At 42.4% G+C, this 14116-nt stretch overlaps 2 long non-coding RNA genes across 2 annotated transcripts; both read left to right on the top strand.

Moving 5' to 3' along the window:
* The first annotated feature begins 3856 nt into the window (after positions 1 to 3856).
* Positions 3857 to 6425, top strand: LOC133815372 (uncharacterized). The gene is made up of 3 exons (XR_009884820.1): positions 3857 to 4445; positions 5037 to 5111; positions 5701 to 6425. It is a non-coding gene; the product is annotated as an uncharacterized LOC133815372 (long non-coding RNA).
* A 4159-nt stretch (positions 6426 to 10584) lies between these two features.
* Positions 10585 to 12677, top strand: LOC133815368 (uncharacterized). Its single transcript, XR_009884819.1, has 3 exons — positions 10585 to 11173; positions 11765 to 11839; positions 12429 to 12677. It is a non-coding gene; the product is annotated as an uncharacterized LOC133815368 (long non-coding RNA).
* The last annotated feature ends 1439 nt before the right edge of the window (positions 12678 to 14116 follow it).

Genomic DNA, 14116 nt, shown 5'->3' with positions numbered 1-14116 from the left:
CCAGTCTCTAAAATGGAATAGTCCTTAGCCACTCGAACTAGGACATTCCCTCTAACCTCCTGTAATTGTGCATCAACCATCTGACCCTCTTTAATCCACTTTAACAGGGTCAACTGTAAGGTAATATTGGCCAACTAGCCCACAACTAGTTTTATCCTCGCTCTGTACATCTCCTCTGCCAATTCTCTTGATATCTGTGCAGCGCTAAACAACTGTCCCAAGCCCCTTCAACTCAACGCATCTGCTACTACATTGACTTTCAATGGGTGGTAAATGATATCACAATCATAGTCCCTCGCCAACTCCAGCCAATGCATATGCCTCATGTTTAGATCCTTCTGGGTGAAGAAATACTTCAAAATCTCGTGATCGGTTTATATGTCGCACTTCTCTCCATACAGATAATGTCGCCACACCTTCAGTACGAATACCACTGCTGCCAATTCCAGATTATGGGTAGGGTACCGCTGCTCATATTCCTTCAGCTGTCGTTATGCATAAGTGATAACTTTCTCATTCTGCATCAACACACAACCCAATCCCAGTCTCGATGCGTCACAATATACCACAAACTTTCCTTCCTCCGAAGGAAGACTAAACACAGGTGACGTAATTAGTCGCCGCTTCAATTCTTGGAAGCTATTCTCACACTTGTCTGACCAGACAAACTTCAAATTCTTCCGTATCAATTCTGTCATCGGAGTAGCAATCTTCGAAAACCCTTCCACGAACCTCCTATAATATCCCACTAATCCAAGGAAGCACCTAACCTCTGAGGCGTTCCTTGGCCTTGACCAATCTCTCACTACCTCCACCTTAGACGGATCCACCTTAATCCCATCCTCACCAATAATATGTCCAAGGTATGTCACTTCTGATAGCCGAAAGTCACACTTCTTAAACTTGGCATACAACCGGTGCTCTCTCAATCTCTGCAAGACCTAACGGAGATATTGTTCATGCTCTGCCTCTGAACTGGAGTGCATTAGGATGTCGTCGATGAAGACAATCACAAACTCATCTAAGAAGTCCTTGAACACCCTATTCATCAAATCCATGAATGCTGCTGGGGCATTGGTCAAACCAAACGACATGACCAAAAACTCATAATGCCCATACCTCCTTTAGAAGGATGTCTTCGGTATATACTCGTCCTTGATTCTCAGCTGGTGATAACCATATCAAAGATCGATCTTTGAGAACACCGTCTTTCCCTGCAGCTGATCAAACAAGTCATCGATCCTTGGTAAGGGGTAGTTATTCTTGATGATCAACTTGTTCAACTTCCTGTAGTCTATACACATCCTCAAAGTCTCTTCCTACTTCTTCACAAACAAAACTGGAGCACCCCATGGCGAGTAGCTAGGCCTGATAAACCCCAAATCAAGAAGCTCTTGCAATTGTATCTTCAATTCTTTCAGTTCAGTCGTAGCCATCCTATATCGTGCCCTCAACACTGGCTCTATCCCCGACACTAACTCGATGAAAAACTGAATCTCCCTATGCGGCGGAAGCCCTGGTAAATCTTTAGAGAACACGTCCAAGAACTCACAAATCAATCTGGTCTCCCTTGGCCCTACTGGCAAAACTCTAGTAGTATCCACCACACTAGCTAGGAAACCTATACAACCTCCCAGTAATCGCTCTTTAGCTCTCATTGCTGATATCATGGGTATGCGGGATCAATGCACCGCACCCATGAAAACAAAGGGATCATCTCCCTCAGGCTCAAAGGTCACCATCTTCTTCCTGTAGTCTATACTAGCCCCATATCTGACCAGCCAATCCATCCCTATAATCATGTCAAAATCCTCCATAACTAACTAAATCAAGTCTACTGATAGCTCCCTGCCATCAACCATCACTGGCAGTGCCCTAATCCATCTCCTAGATGCCACTAGTTCCCATGTAGGCAGTATAGTCCCAAACCCCATAGTATAATACTCACTAGGTCTACACAATCTATCATTCACCTTATTAGAAACAAACGAATGTGTGGCACCAGAGTCAATCAATACAGTAAAAGGAGAGCCAGCGATAGAAAGCTAACCTGCCACCATCGAGGGACTAGCCTCGGCCTCTGCCTCTGTCAAGGTGAACACTCGAGCTGGAGTCAAGTTGTCCACCTTCCCTGCTCCCTTTCTCTTTGTCGTTGGGAATTCTTTCTTGAGGTGTCCCACCACCCCGCACAGATAGCAGGCCTGTAACGACCCAAAATTACTAATATGGCTTAAGGGCCTTGATTAGTGTGCTAGGAAGGCATAATTGACCCGTGAGTGAATTTATTGATTTAATGAATGATTATATGAATGTAAATGTGGTTAAATGTTATATCTGTGAGAACCACATTATTATGTGGGTAAATTTGCAGAGTGCGACTTGAGGCGATCCTAGGGAGCTAGTTAGCGGGGAAAAGTCACAAGGGGGCTTAATATTTGACTTTGGATAAGTCAGGGGTATTTTAAGTATCGGGTAGTTATTTAGACTATCAGGTTATGGAAATAAATATATGGAGATATATTTGAGGATAGAAAGCTTAGGCGGGAATATTGGGGAAAATTACCATTTTGCCCTCGGGGACATTTCCGGTACCCCGAGCCCTCAGGAATGACTTAACTGGCCAGAATTAGATTAAGTTAATAAAAAAATAGGGGAATAAAACACAAATTGACCTTAGCTCTTCTCCTCCCTTCCATTCTCTTCTCTTCTTTCTCCTTTCACTCTCAAGAAATTATAGAAAACCTAAGGGAAACAGATGGGAAAACTCTGTGTTTGAGCTGAATTCATGAGCTTAGCTTAGTTCAGACTAAGGGACACTCAATCAAGATTAAGGTAAGAGTTGAATTGTGTTTTTGGGTGTTATAACTCTAAGTTTTTGGTTGAATATTAAGGTGATTATGATTTTGATGTTTTAGGGCTGAATTGAAGATAAGTGCTTGGGTTTTAGCTTAGAGATTGTCAAGGAGGTGGTTCAGCAAAAGAGGTAAGCTTCAATTCGTAATTCAGAGGTTAAAATTTGAGTTTTGCATGACTGCTTTTGGTGTTTTGAGTTGCTGGGTTTCAGAGAATCAAAATGGAGTTTTAGTAGGTTTTTAGGTTGAATTTCTGTTGGATTATGTTGTTAGAGTTATGATAAAAGTTTTGTGATTAATGGGTTTTAAGTTAGGGTGCTCTGGAATGGTTTTGGATGGGGTTAGGATGCTAGAAATGGTGGATTTTCTGGGCAAGAAGGGGAGGGTCGTGGCTCTGTTCTAGAGCGCTGTGGCCCTACGAAGGAAGAGAGCCAGGGAGGCTCGGCCAGGGGAGAGCACTGCGGCGCCTTTGGGCAAGGCCGCGGCGCGTGTCTGCTTGCTGGGGGCCTTGGGCTCTATTTTAGAGGTGGGTCGCGGCTAGGCTTCAAGGGCTGCAGCCCTTAGGTATATTCTTGAACATTTGGGGATTTTAGGCGCGGGAGTCTAGCCTAGGGTGCTCAGGATCAATTTGTAACGACCCAAATTCCCTAATAAGGTTTAGGACCTTGATTAGGAGGCCGGGAGGGCCATAATTGATTTATTGTGCTATTATATGATTATATGCATGATTATGTGGGTCATATTATTATATGATGATAAAGGCATGCATGGGGCTATATACTCTGCTGTGAGGGTAATATGGTAATTTGGCTCATTGAGAGCGTAATTGCATACTTGTGTATATATTGGTAAGCTAAAGTTGAGACCACATTATTATGTGGATATATCTGTGATCTGCAACTTGAGACGATCCTAGTGAGCAAATTAGCGAAAAAGTCATGGCGGGGATTTATACCCGGCTCGGGGTGAGCCTAGGGGTATAAACGGGAATTTAGTGAGCATATTGGAGTCTATTTTTAACATCGAGGAATATATTTGGAGATTAGTTAGGTATCGGGAATTAAGTGGTAAATATTTAAGACACTTGAGGAATTAGTGGGAATCGGGAGCAATGACTAAAATGCCCTTAGAATGTTTAAAGGTTTAGTTATTATTGGGAGGGCAAGGTGGTCATTTGGCTTACTTAAGGTTAGGCTATATTCTGCTTTTTGATGTTAGTGGAGGTTGTAGATAAAACTTAGAAACTTAAGGAAAAGAAAAGAAGAAGGAAAGAAAGAAAAACAGAACACTTAGAGTTATCTCACTCTCTCTCATTCGGCTGGGTCATCTCTTCACCATTCCTTGTGGGTTTTGGAGCTGGAATTCTAGAGCAAGCTCAGGATGGAGCTTAGGGCTAGGGACTTTGGTGAAGCTTGAAGAACTAGCAGAATTAAGCCAGTCAATTGAGGTAAGTTTTAAGGTTTTCTGATGTGAATTTCTGGGTTTTAATGAGATAGTTTTTAAGTTTGAGTTTTGGATGGAATAAAGGGATATGAACCTGAGGAGTTGAAGGGCTTGAAGCTGGTTGGATGCTAGAACGATTCTACAGCCGAGGTAAGGATTAATTTGAAGTTTGATGGTTGAATTTGAGAGTTTTCATGGCTGGTTTTGAGTTTGTGGGTTTGAAATTTCAGAAGTTGGAATTGGGATTTTAGTGAGTCTTAGGCTGGATTTTTGGTTGGGTTGTGTTGTCTAAATCATTTTAATGTTGTTATTATTAATTGGTTTTGAGTTGGGGGCTTTAGGATGGCTTTAGGTGAGGTTTAGAGATTGAAAATGGTGGAATTTCTGGGTTCGAAGGGTCGGGCCGCGGCATGGTTCTTGGTGAGCCGCGGCCCTTCGAAGTTGTTGTATGCTGAGGAAGGAGGGCGGGCCGCGGCATGGTCCAAGCAATGCCGCGGCCCTTACCTGCTTTTGTGCCCATGGAGGGTTCTGTCAGGGGCCATGCCGCGGCATGGATGGCCCATGCCGCGGCGCTTAAGGGATTTTGGGATTTTGAGATTTTAGGCTTGGGAATTTAACCTAGGGTGCTCGGGGTTGAGTCTTTTACCATATTTGGTGAAGTTCAATGTTCCGAGGACTAGAACTTGGTTTAGAAGCTCATTTAAGATTGTTAATGGTAACCTTTATCTTGGTTGTGACTAGGTGCTAAGCTAGGGCTCGGGGATCGGATCGCGCTCAAGGAACATCGCTTATATCTAGCTCGTTTGAAAGCCAAAGGTAAGAAAGCTGCACCTGATTATGTGGTTAGGTTGGGACTAAGTGTTCCCTATGTTTGTATGCATTGTTATGTGAATGTGTTTAACCATGTGGACACGATGGGACTAAGAGCTCCCTACACTTGTATATCATGTCGTGAGATGGTGTTATTATGCCACGGGACATGCGATTACCGGCCTAAGGGTGTTGGAATCAATATTTGCGCACTGGGGCGCGGCTCGGCCACTGGAAGCTGAGGCAGCTTATTTGTCACTGAGCTCGGTTAAGCTGGCCAAAGTCAGTGAGTATTACACTAGGGGCGACCCTAATGAGCCGAAGACAGTGTGTTAAATAGAGGGTGCGACTAAGGGCGCCAACCCTGAATGTTATTTGATGGATATGATAACTTACTGATTATACATGTGAATATTGTGTTATGGATATAGTTGGTTGACTGTCTGGATGACAACTGTTATCACTATTTGGATAAATGTTATGAAATACTGAATTCTTGGTTGAGCTTTGTGACATATTTGATAAGTGTTGCTGATCTTGCTATGTTATTATGCTTTCTTGCTGGGCCTTGGCTCACGGGTGCTACGTGGTGCAGGTAAAGGCAAGGGTAGGCTGAATCAACCATGAGTTGGAGAGCTCTGGGGGCGAGGTGTACATTGTCAGCTGCTCGGCCGCCACGGTCGAGGAATTGTACAGGGACGGAAACCTAAAATGTATATTTTTCCATTAGAGTGGCTTGAATTATTTGTAGCTCTTGGAATTTGTTATAACTAAGACGTCTAAATCCTGTTTCAAGTTTCCATGTATCAAACTGTCATTTTTAATGAAAACAGCCTGTTTGTGACCAAAATCTTTTATTCCTAACCTGTTGATGACATTGAATTCACACTTTGTTTAAACGACTTGACTAGCAAGTCTTGCACTATTTAAAACACACAGTGTAACGGTCTTGGTTATCCAGGGCGTTACAACTTGGTATCAGAGCCGTCTGGGTTTATGGGTTCCTGAAGATTAGCTGGACATGTACACTCGCCGCTAAAGACAAGCTCGAATCAAGGGTTTGTAGTGGAATACATGAAATTGTATGCTTAAGTGCTTGAATAAAATGTGGGTGTATTAATTTGTATGATTAATAGGGAGCATGAGATACTGATAGGGCCTGGCCCTTGACTGCTGTGTGATGCTATTAAGGCATGTTGTTTAGTATTGCTCTTGCATGTGGATGAATACATGGATAATGATGTTATATGGATTGTGGGTTATTATATGTTAAAAGTGAACTTATATGATATACCTGTTTATTGGCATGGAGGGCATAAAAGGTATGAACGCATCTAGTGATAAAGAAATTTGATAATTTATGCATAATATGGGTGTTTGAAATGTTTTATGTGTGTTTGATTGTTATGATTATTTGGATCTGCCCTTGAGATGGTTTTGGGTATAAACGTCAGGGCTGAGAAGTTTAGTCGGTGAAGACAGATTAATTCAGGGTGTATGTATTGAGAATGGTCAATCAGATTCAGTTTTGGGTTTTGGTAAGGATAGAAGATGACAGTTGGGGGTTGGAATCCTCCACCTGCCCTTGAGATTCGTAGCAGATGTTTGCTGATATAGGAGTCTGGCTGTGGGGTCTGGTAGAATGGATTGGATGGATGAAAAAGGCAAGTTACTGAGGAGGAACAGACAAGAATTGTTGAATGGAAGTATTATCCTCTAGTTTTGAGGAAGGTTTGGGTTTGTTCAGAAATCAATTAATGAATGAGTGTGGCTAATCCTGTTCTTAATAACATGAGAAGGATAAATTAGGACAAAGTAGCCGTACTAGGTAGTTGTGGCAAAAGGGTGTCGAAAGTGGCAAGATAGCGGTGGTATGTATTGCCGAGTTTGGTGGGTTGGTCGATCCACTTTGGGTTATGGTACAAATGGATGAAGTCGGAGATGATAAGTCATTTGTGAGTTAAACTCTGAGATGGTTGTCTGTGCTTGGGCAGTAGAGAGAGGGCCTCATTATCTAAGATGAAAAGAATACAGGTGATGATATTTTTCATTCGTGGAAATGTAGTAAGTGTGGCTACTCGGTGATTGGAAGAATGAGAACCTTTGGTGGTTTTATGGCTCCTGGTTTGGACAGGAAGGGGGTTCAGTGTACAGGTGGGCCATTGAGGCAAGGAAGACTGGGATATTGTACTCATTTAAAGCCCAAGGTTAGTTTCTCATAAGTGACCAGTGGATTGGATAGCCTTTGCTTTGGTTGGGAAAAAGAGCTGAAAGGATTGGGTGTTGTGCGTCTATTAGGAAGGATTCAGATGAGTATTTGTTGAGGGAAGTTAATATGTTATATAAGGGACAACTCTGGACAGTCATGAGTATCTCCTGAAGTATATTGATTGGACTGAATGGGAATTAAATTAGTCAATAGGAATGTAGATGAGAATGCAGTTTTCGGGCACAGCTTGGAACTTGGGTATGGAAGGAGTTGGTATCGGGGACGCAATGAGGGATGATATTAGGTTGGCTTAAGGAATTATTGAGTCACCTGGAGAAGTATGCGACTTATAAGTGAATTGGGTAGAGTATTGTGTCGTGGGAATCGTGGATATTGCCTGCTAGGGATGAAGAGTTTAAATGCCTCGTTACAAGACAGGACAATGTCTTCAGGAGTTGATTATTGATCTGGTTATTACTAGATAAGGATCAAGGAAAGAGACATCTCAGGAATTATTACTTGTACCGAGAGGGGTGTGATGTATTAACAGTAAGGATTCCTAATCACTTGATACATCAACAACATGGGCAAGTCTGACAGGCAGAGAGTGGAGAAATGACATGGATGGGTGGTATTCAGATTCACTGGTGATAGGGTAAACCACTCCCCAGCTAGAGGTAGAACATGAACGACTACTATACTGATGATATCGCGACTGAAGCAGCAGGGTCAGAGGTAAGGCTTCAGAAGGTATTAACTTCATTCTTCAAAGGTATTCAAGGTTAAGTACAGGAAGGGAGGAGATCAGGTATGGAGAGATTTGATCAGAAGCACACTAAGACCGATGAATGTATCAGCTACTACTTGAAGTATCCTCGAAGACAGTTACAACGTGAGGGTTTTGAACATGAAGAGTTGGACAAGTATGGGGAACAGTGATGGGTTGTAAGAAAGGAGCGGTAACTCTTGAGTTTAAAAGGGGAGATCCTTGCAGTGGTTAGTATTGGTACTTGGAGTGGGAAATCTGTTGCAGGGGAAAGGTTAGAACCTTAGCCAGTATGATGGACACTACTTGAGTTGTATCAGTGGGACAAGACAGACTGAATTAGTTTGTGGGATTCCATATGAGTACCCAAGAAATTTGTCAAGAAGTACGTCTGCGTAAAGAGATGGAATGGTGATAAGATTGGTGTCAGTGATAGAATTAAATCTAAGATGCTGTATTGAACGATTTAACAAAGTGGTGAGAGTTAAGGTCTCAATTGTTGAGTAGGATGACGTTCCTCAGGAAGGATCTTTGATCTGGTTAATACCAGCTAGAGATCAGGAATAGTTAAGGATCTTTGATCTGGTTATTACCAGCTAGAGATCGGGTGCAGTTAGGGATCTTTGACCTGGTTATTACCAGTTGGAGATCAGGGAAGAGGATAGGTAGGAGGTTGCTATTACATTAGATAAGGGCACTAAGGATGCTGAGTTATGTGTTGAGGGTTTGGTCAATGCCAAACTGTTTTTGTGAAATAGGTGGAAAGAGTATCCAAAGATTATCTGAATTGGACTTGTAATTGTCTTGATCGACGGCACAGTGATGTATTCTGGTTAGAACTTTGTTAAGGTTGAAGAATTCCTTGGAAGTAAGAGTTTCCCTAGGCAAGCATGATGGTACATGTAGTTGGGTTGAGTTCCATGTCTTTGTACAGATTAGAAACGGTTGCTATGTTGCTTTGACACCTCAAGACAGGAGGAAGTGATGGTCTATGCATGATGTTGGTTAAAGGATCCGACTAGAACTAGGGTGGAGTTTCTAGTAGGCTTAATAGCCAGTGGATACTTGGAATTATTATTGTATACAGGAACAAGAACGACAGTTAAGGAAATCCCAGATGAAAGGAATTAAAGGCAAGTCTTGATTGAGTTAGCTAAGGATTCTACAGTGTTACGTATAAGTTTATCGTGATATAAGGACCAAATCTGGACTCTGGTGGACACCGAAATTACATGGAAATTCTGGATGAATCTCATACTACTCTCTTGGTCTTCTCGCCCAGACATTATGAAAAGGTATAATAATTTGAAGGTTTTGTATTGGAGGCCTAGGTAGAGAGGAATATAATGAATGAGGAACAAAATTCTTAACCTGATAGCAGTTCGTGATAGGCATCGCAGCCTTTGAGTATGTTATAATGAGAATAAGGAAATATCGTGATAGGTATCGCAGAGAGACTGCCAAGACGGTTGGGTCATCATGGATCAGCATCTGGGGAGAACTTGCTTTTATCAGTAAGGATAATTTAAACAGCTGACCAGCATTCAAAACTTCGAGCGAGATGGGTGGTAAGCCTCCATGGAATTCAGAGTTAATTTCATTGAACAAGGACTTTATCTTACTCTCAGGTCTTGGGAGGATTAAGAAAGACGATGAACAGATAATCGGAATCTAATGAGTTTTATTATTTACAGACTAATGGTAAATCAAAGAGAAAGGGAGTTATCTAGTTATTGGAAGAACACTTGATAAAATGGAATATAAGAAGGATTGTATATCATCCCTTCGTTGGAATGAGATAAGTGATATGTTGTATTTGGATCTGGAGGTAGATCAGGGGATCATTGAGATTATTAAAAGATTAGAGCATGGGTTGGAGAAACCCATGTGTTGATTGATAAGGATCTACAGATAAAGATGAATATAATCCATGTGGAGTGACCGGTTCAATCATGGGATTGAAAGAATGAGATTTTGAGGAATAAGATTGTACCTCAAGTTAAGGTAACACACTAGAAATGGTAGGGTCAAGGAATGACCGGGATAGCTGGAATCAGTTGTGTGGAAGTGGTGTTCCGGGCAGTTCAGATAAAATTTCGAGGACGAAATTTCTGTAAGGAGGGGATAGTTGTAATGACCCAAATTCCCTAATAAGGTTTAGGACCTTGATTAGGAGGCCGGGAGGGCCATAATTGATTTATTGTGCTATTATATGATTATATGCATGATTATGTGGGTCATATTATTATATGATGATAAAGGCATGCATGGGGCTATATACTCTGCTGTGAGGGTAATATGGTAATTTGGCTCATTGAGAGCGTAATTGCATACTTGTGTATATATTGGTAAGCTAAAGTTGAGACCACATTATTATGTGGATATATCTGTGATCTGCAACTTGAGACGATCCTAGTGAGCAAATTAGCGAAAAAGTCATGGCGGGGATTTATACCCGGCTCGGGGTGAGCCTAGGGGTATAAACGGGAATTTAGTGAGCATATTGGAGTCTATTTTTAACATCGAGGAATATATTTGGAGATTAGTTAGGTATCGGGAATTAAGTGGTAAATATTTAAGACACTTGAGGAATTAGTGGGAATCGGGAGCAATGACTAAAATGCCCTTAGAATGTTTAAAGGTTTAGTTATTATTGGGAGGGCAAGGTGGTCATTTGGCTTACTTAAGGTTAGGCTATATTCTGCTTTTTGATGTTAGTGGAGGTTGTAGATAAAACTTAGAAACTTAAGGAAAAGAAAAGAAGAAGGAAAGAAAGAAAAACAGAACACTTAGAGTTATCTCACTCTCTCTCATTCGGCTGGGTCATCTCTTCACCATTCCTTGTGGGTTTTGGAGCTGGAATTCTAGAGCAAGCTCAGGATGGAGCTTAGGGCTAGGGACTTTGGTGAAGCTTGAAGAACTAGCAGAATTAAGCCAGTCAATTGAGGTAAGTTTTAAGGTTTTCTGATGTGAATTTCTGGGTTTTAATGAGATAGTTTTTAAGTTTGAGTTTTGGATGGAATAAAGGGATATGAACCTGAGGAGTTGAAGGGCTTGAAGCTGGTTGGATGCTAGAACGATTCTACAGCCGAGGTAAGGATTAATTTGAAGTTTGATGGTTGAATTTGAGAGTTTTCATGGCTGGTTTTGAGTTTGTGGGTTTGAAATTTCAGAAGTTGGAATTGGGATTTTAGTGAGTCTTAGGCTGGATTTTTGGTTGGGTTGTGTTGTCTAAATCATTTTAATGTTGTTATTATTAATTGGTTTTGAGTTGGGGGCTTTAGGATGGCTTTAGGTGAGGTTTAGAGATTGAAAATGGTGGAATTTCTGGGTTCGAAGGGTCGGGCCGCGGCATGGTTCTTGGTGAGCCGCGGCCCTTCGAAGTTGTTGTATGCTGAGGAAGGAGGGCGGGCCGCGGCATGGTCCAAGCAATGCCGCGGCCCTTACCTGCTTTTGTGCCCATGGAGGGTTCTGTCAGGGGCCATGCCGCGGCATGGATGGCCCATGCCGCGGCGCTTAAGGGATTTTGGGATTTTGAGATTTTAGGCTTGGGAATTTAACCTAGGGTGCTCGGGGTTGAGTCTTTTACCATATTTGGTGAAGTTCAATGTTCCGAGGACTAGAACTTGGTTTAGAAGCTCATTTAAGATTGTTAATGGTAACCTTTATCTTGGTTGTGACTAGGTGCTAAGCTAGGGCTCGGGGATCGGATCGCGCTCAAGGAACATCGCTTATATCTAGCTCGTTTGAAAGCCAAAGGTAAGAAAGCTGCACCTGATTATGTGGTTAGGTTGGGACTAAGTGTTCCCTATGTTTGTATGCATTGTTATGTGAATGTGTTTAACCATGTGGACACGATGGGACTAAGAGCTCCCTACACTTGTATATCATGTCGTGAGATGGTGTTATTATGCCACGGGACATGCGATTACCGGCCTAAGGGTGTTGGAATCAATATTTGCGCACTGGGGCGCGGCTCGGCCACTGGAAGCTGAGGCAGCTTATTTGTCACTGAGCTCGGTTAAGCTGGCCAAAGTCAGTGAGTATTACACTAGGGGCGACCCTAATGAGCCGAAGACAGTGTGTTAAATAGAGGGTGCGACTAAGGGCGCCAACCCTGAATGTTATTTGATGGATATGATAACTTACTGATTATACATGTGAATATTGTGTTATGGATATAGTTGGTTGACTGTCTGGATGACAACTGTTATCACTATTTGGATAAATGTTATGAAATACTGAATTCTTGGTTGAGCTTTGTGACATATTTGATAAGTGTTGCTGATCTTGCTATGTTATTATGCTTTCTTGCTGGGCCTTGGCTCACGGGTGCTACGTGGTGCAGGTAAAGGCAAGGGTAGGCTGAATCAACCATGAGTTGGAGAGCTCTGGGGGCGAGGTGTACATTGTCAGCTGCTCGGCCGCCACGGTCGAGGAATTGTACAGGGACGGAAACCTAAAATGTATATTTTTCCATTAGAGTGGCTTGAATTATTTGTAGCTCTTGGAATTTGTTATAACTAAGACGTCTAAATCCTGTTTCAAGTTTCCATGTATCAAACTGTCATTTTTAATGAAAATAGCCTGTTTGTGACCAAAATCTTTTATTCCTAACCTGTTGATGACATTGAATTCACACTTTGTTTAAACGACTTGACTAGCAAGTCTTGCACTATTTAAAACACACAGTGTAACGGTCTTGGTTATCCAGGGCGTTACACAATTTCTCCACCGTGCTCGGTGGAATTCGATGTCTCGGAAGATAGTATTGTACCCGAAAACCTTTACTTGAATATTAATGGAATCCAATACCTTGGTTGTGACTAGATGTTAAAGCTAGGGCTCAGGAACGGATCGTGCTCGAGGAGTGTCGCTCGTAATCAGTGAACGCGGAAACTAAAGGTAAGAAAACTGCACCCGGCTGTGTATTTGTAATGGGACTAAGGGCTCCCTAATATGTATGCTTGAAAGGATGGTATTATGCCATGTAAACAATGAACCAACGGCCTAAGAATGCCAAGGGTTACACTAGCGCACAAGGCGCGGCTTGGCCACTGGTAGCCAAGGACAGCTTATTATGCACTGAGCTTGGTTTAAGCGGGCCGGAGTCAGTGGGGTAAACAGAGGGTGCGGCCTAAGTTTTCGGCCCTAATTATTATGTGACCTAATTGTTAGTTGTGATTAGTTGCATTATTGGTTATGTATGAGTGTTGAATGGTTACTATGGAGTATTAAGTGTTTGAACATGCTTAAAGAGTTGATTATCTGTTATTGTTGTTGTGTTGCATTTTATGTTTTCTTGCTGGGCCTTGGCTCACGGGTGCTACGTGGTGCAGGTAAAGGCAAGGGCAAGCTTGATCAGCCCTGACTGGGAGAGCTCTGCGAGCTGAATGTACATGACCAGCTGCTCAACCGCCACAGTTGGGAATTAGGCATGGACGTGAGAACCATAAATGTCTATTCTGCCTTAGTATGGCCGATGGTTGTCTGTCTTTTGGAGATTCTGTAAACCAACTTTTAAACTCTGTTTCTTTTTGGGATCCCATGTATAAAACTGTTTAATAAAGTGTAACTTTTGAGACCAAAACATTTTTAACCCTAGCTCATGCATGTTTAGTGACACGCTTTTAAATTAATGACTTGATTAGCAAGTCCTGCACCTTTATAAGTACACAGTGTAGCAGTCTTGGCTAACCAGGGCGTTACAAGGCCTTTGCCCAACATTCACCCAGATGGCGCTTCTTGCACCTCGTACACTCAGGGTAATTCCTCCATGTCTCATCGCCTCCCTGGCGGCCACCCTGAACACCCCAACGCCTCCTATCAGGACCAAGAGCAGTCAAAGTACCAGGGGTCTTCCTCTTCAGATCACTGATGCCTCTGCCCCTACGAGACCCTGAATATGGAGGCATAGCCCTGCGAACCTCCCATCTTGCAACATTCTCCATCAAAACCTTATTCTTTGCCTCTCAGCAATAAGGGCCTTCTCAACAGCCTGGGCATAAGTTGTCCCCCCAGGTACTATTGTAATTC

The sequence above is a fragment of the Humulus lupulus genome, chromosome 1, assembly GCF_963169125.1.
Source record: "Humulus lupulus chromosome 1, drHumLupu1.1, whole genome shotgun sequence".
NCBI lineage: Eukaryota > Viridiplantae > Streptophyta > Magnoliopsida > Rosales > Cannabaceae > Humulus > Humulus lupulus.
This window is presented reverse-complemented; position numbering and strand designations above follow the sequence as displayed.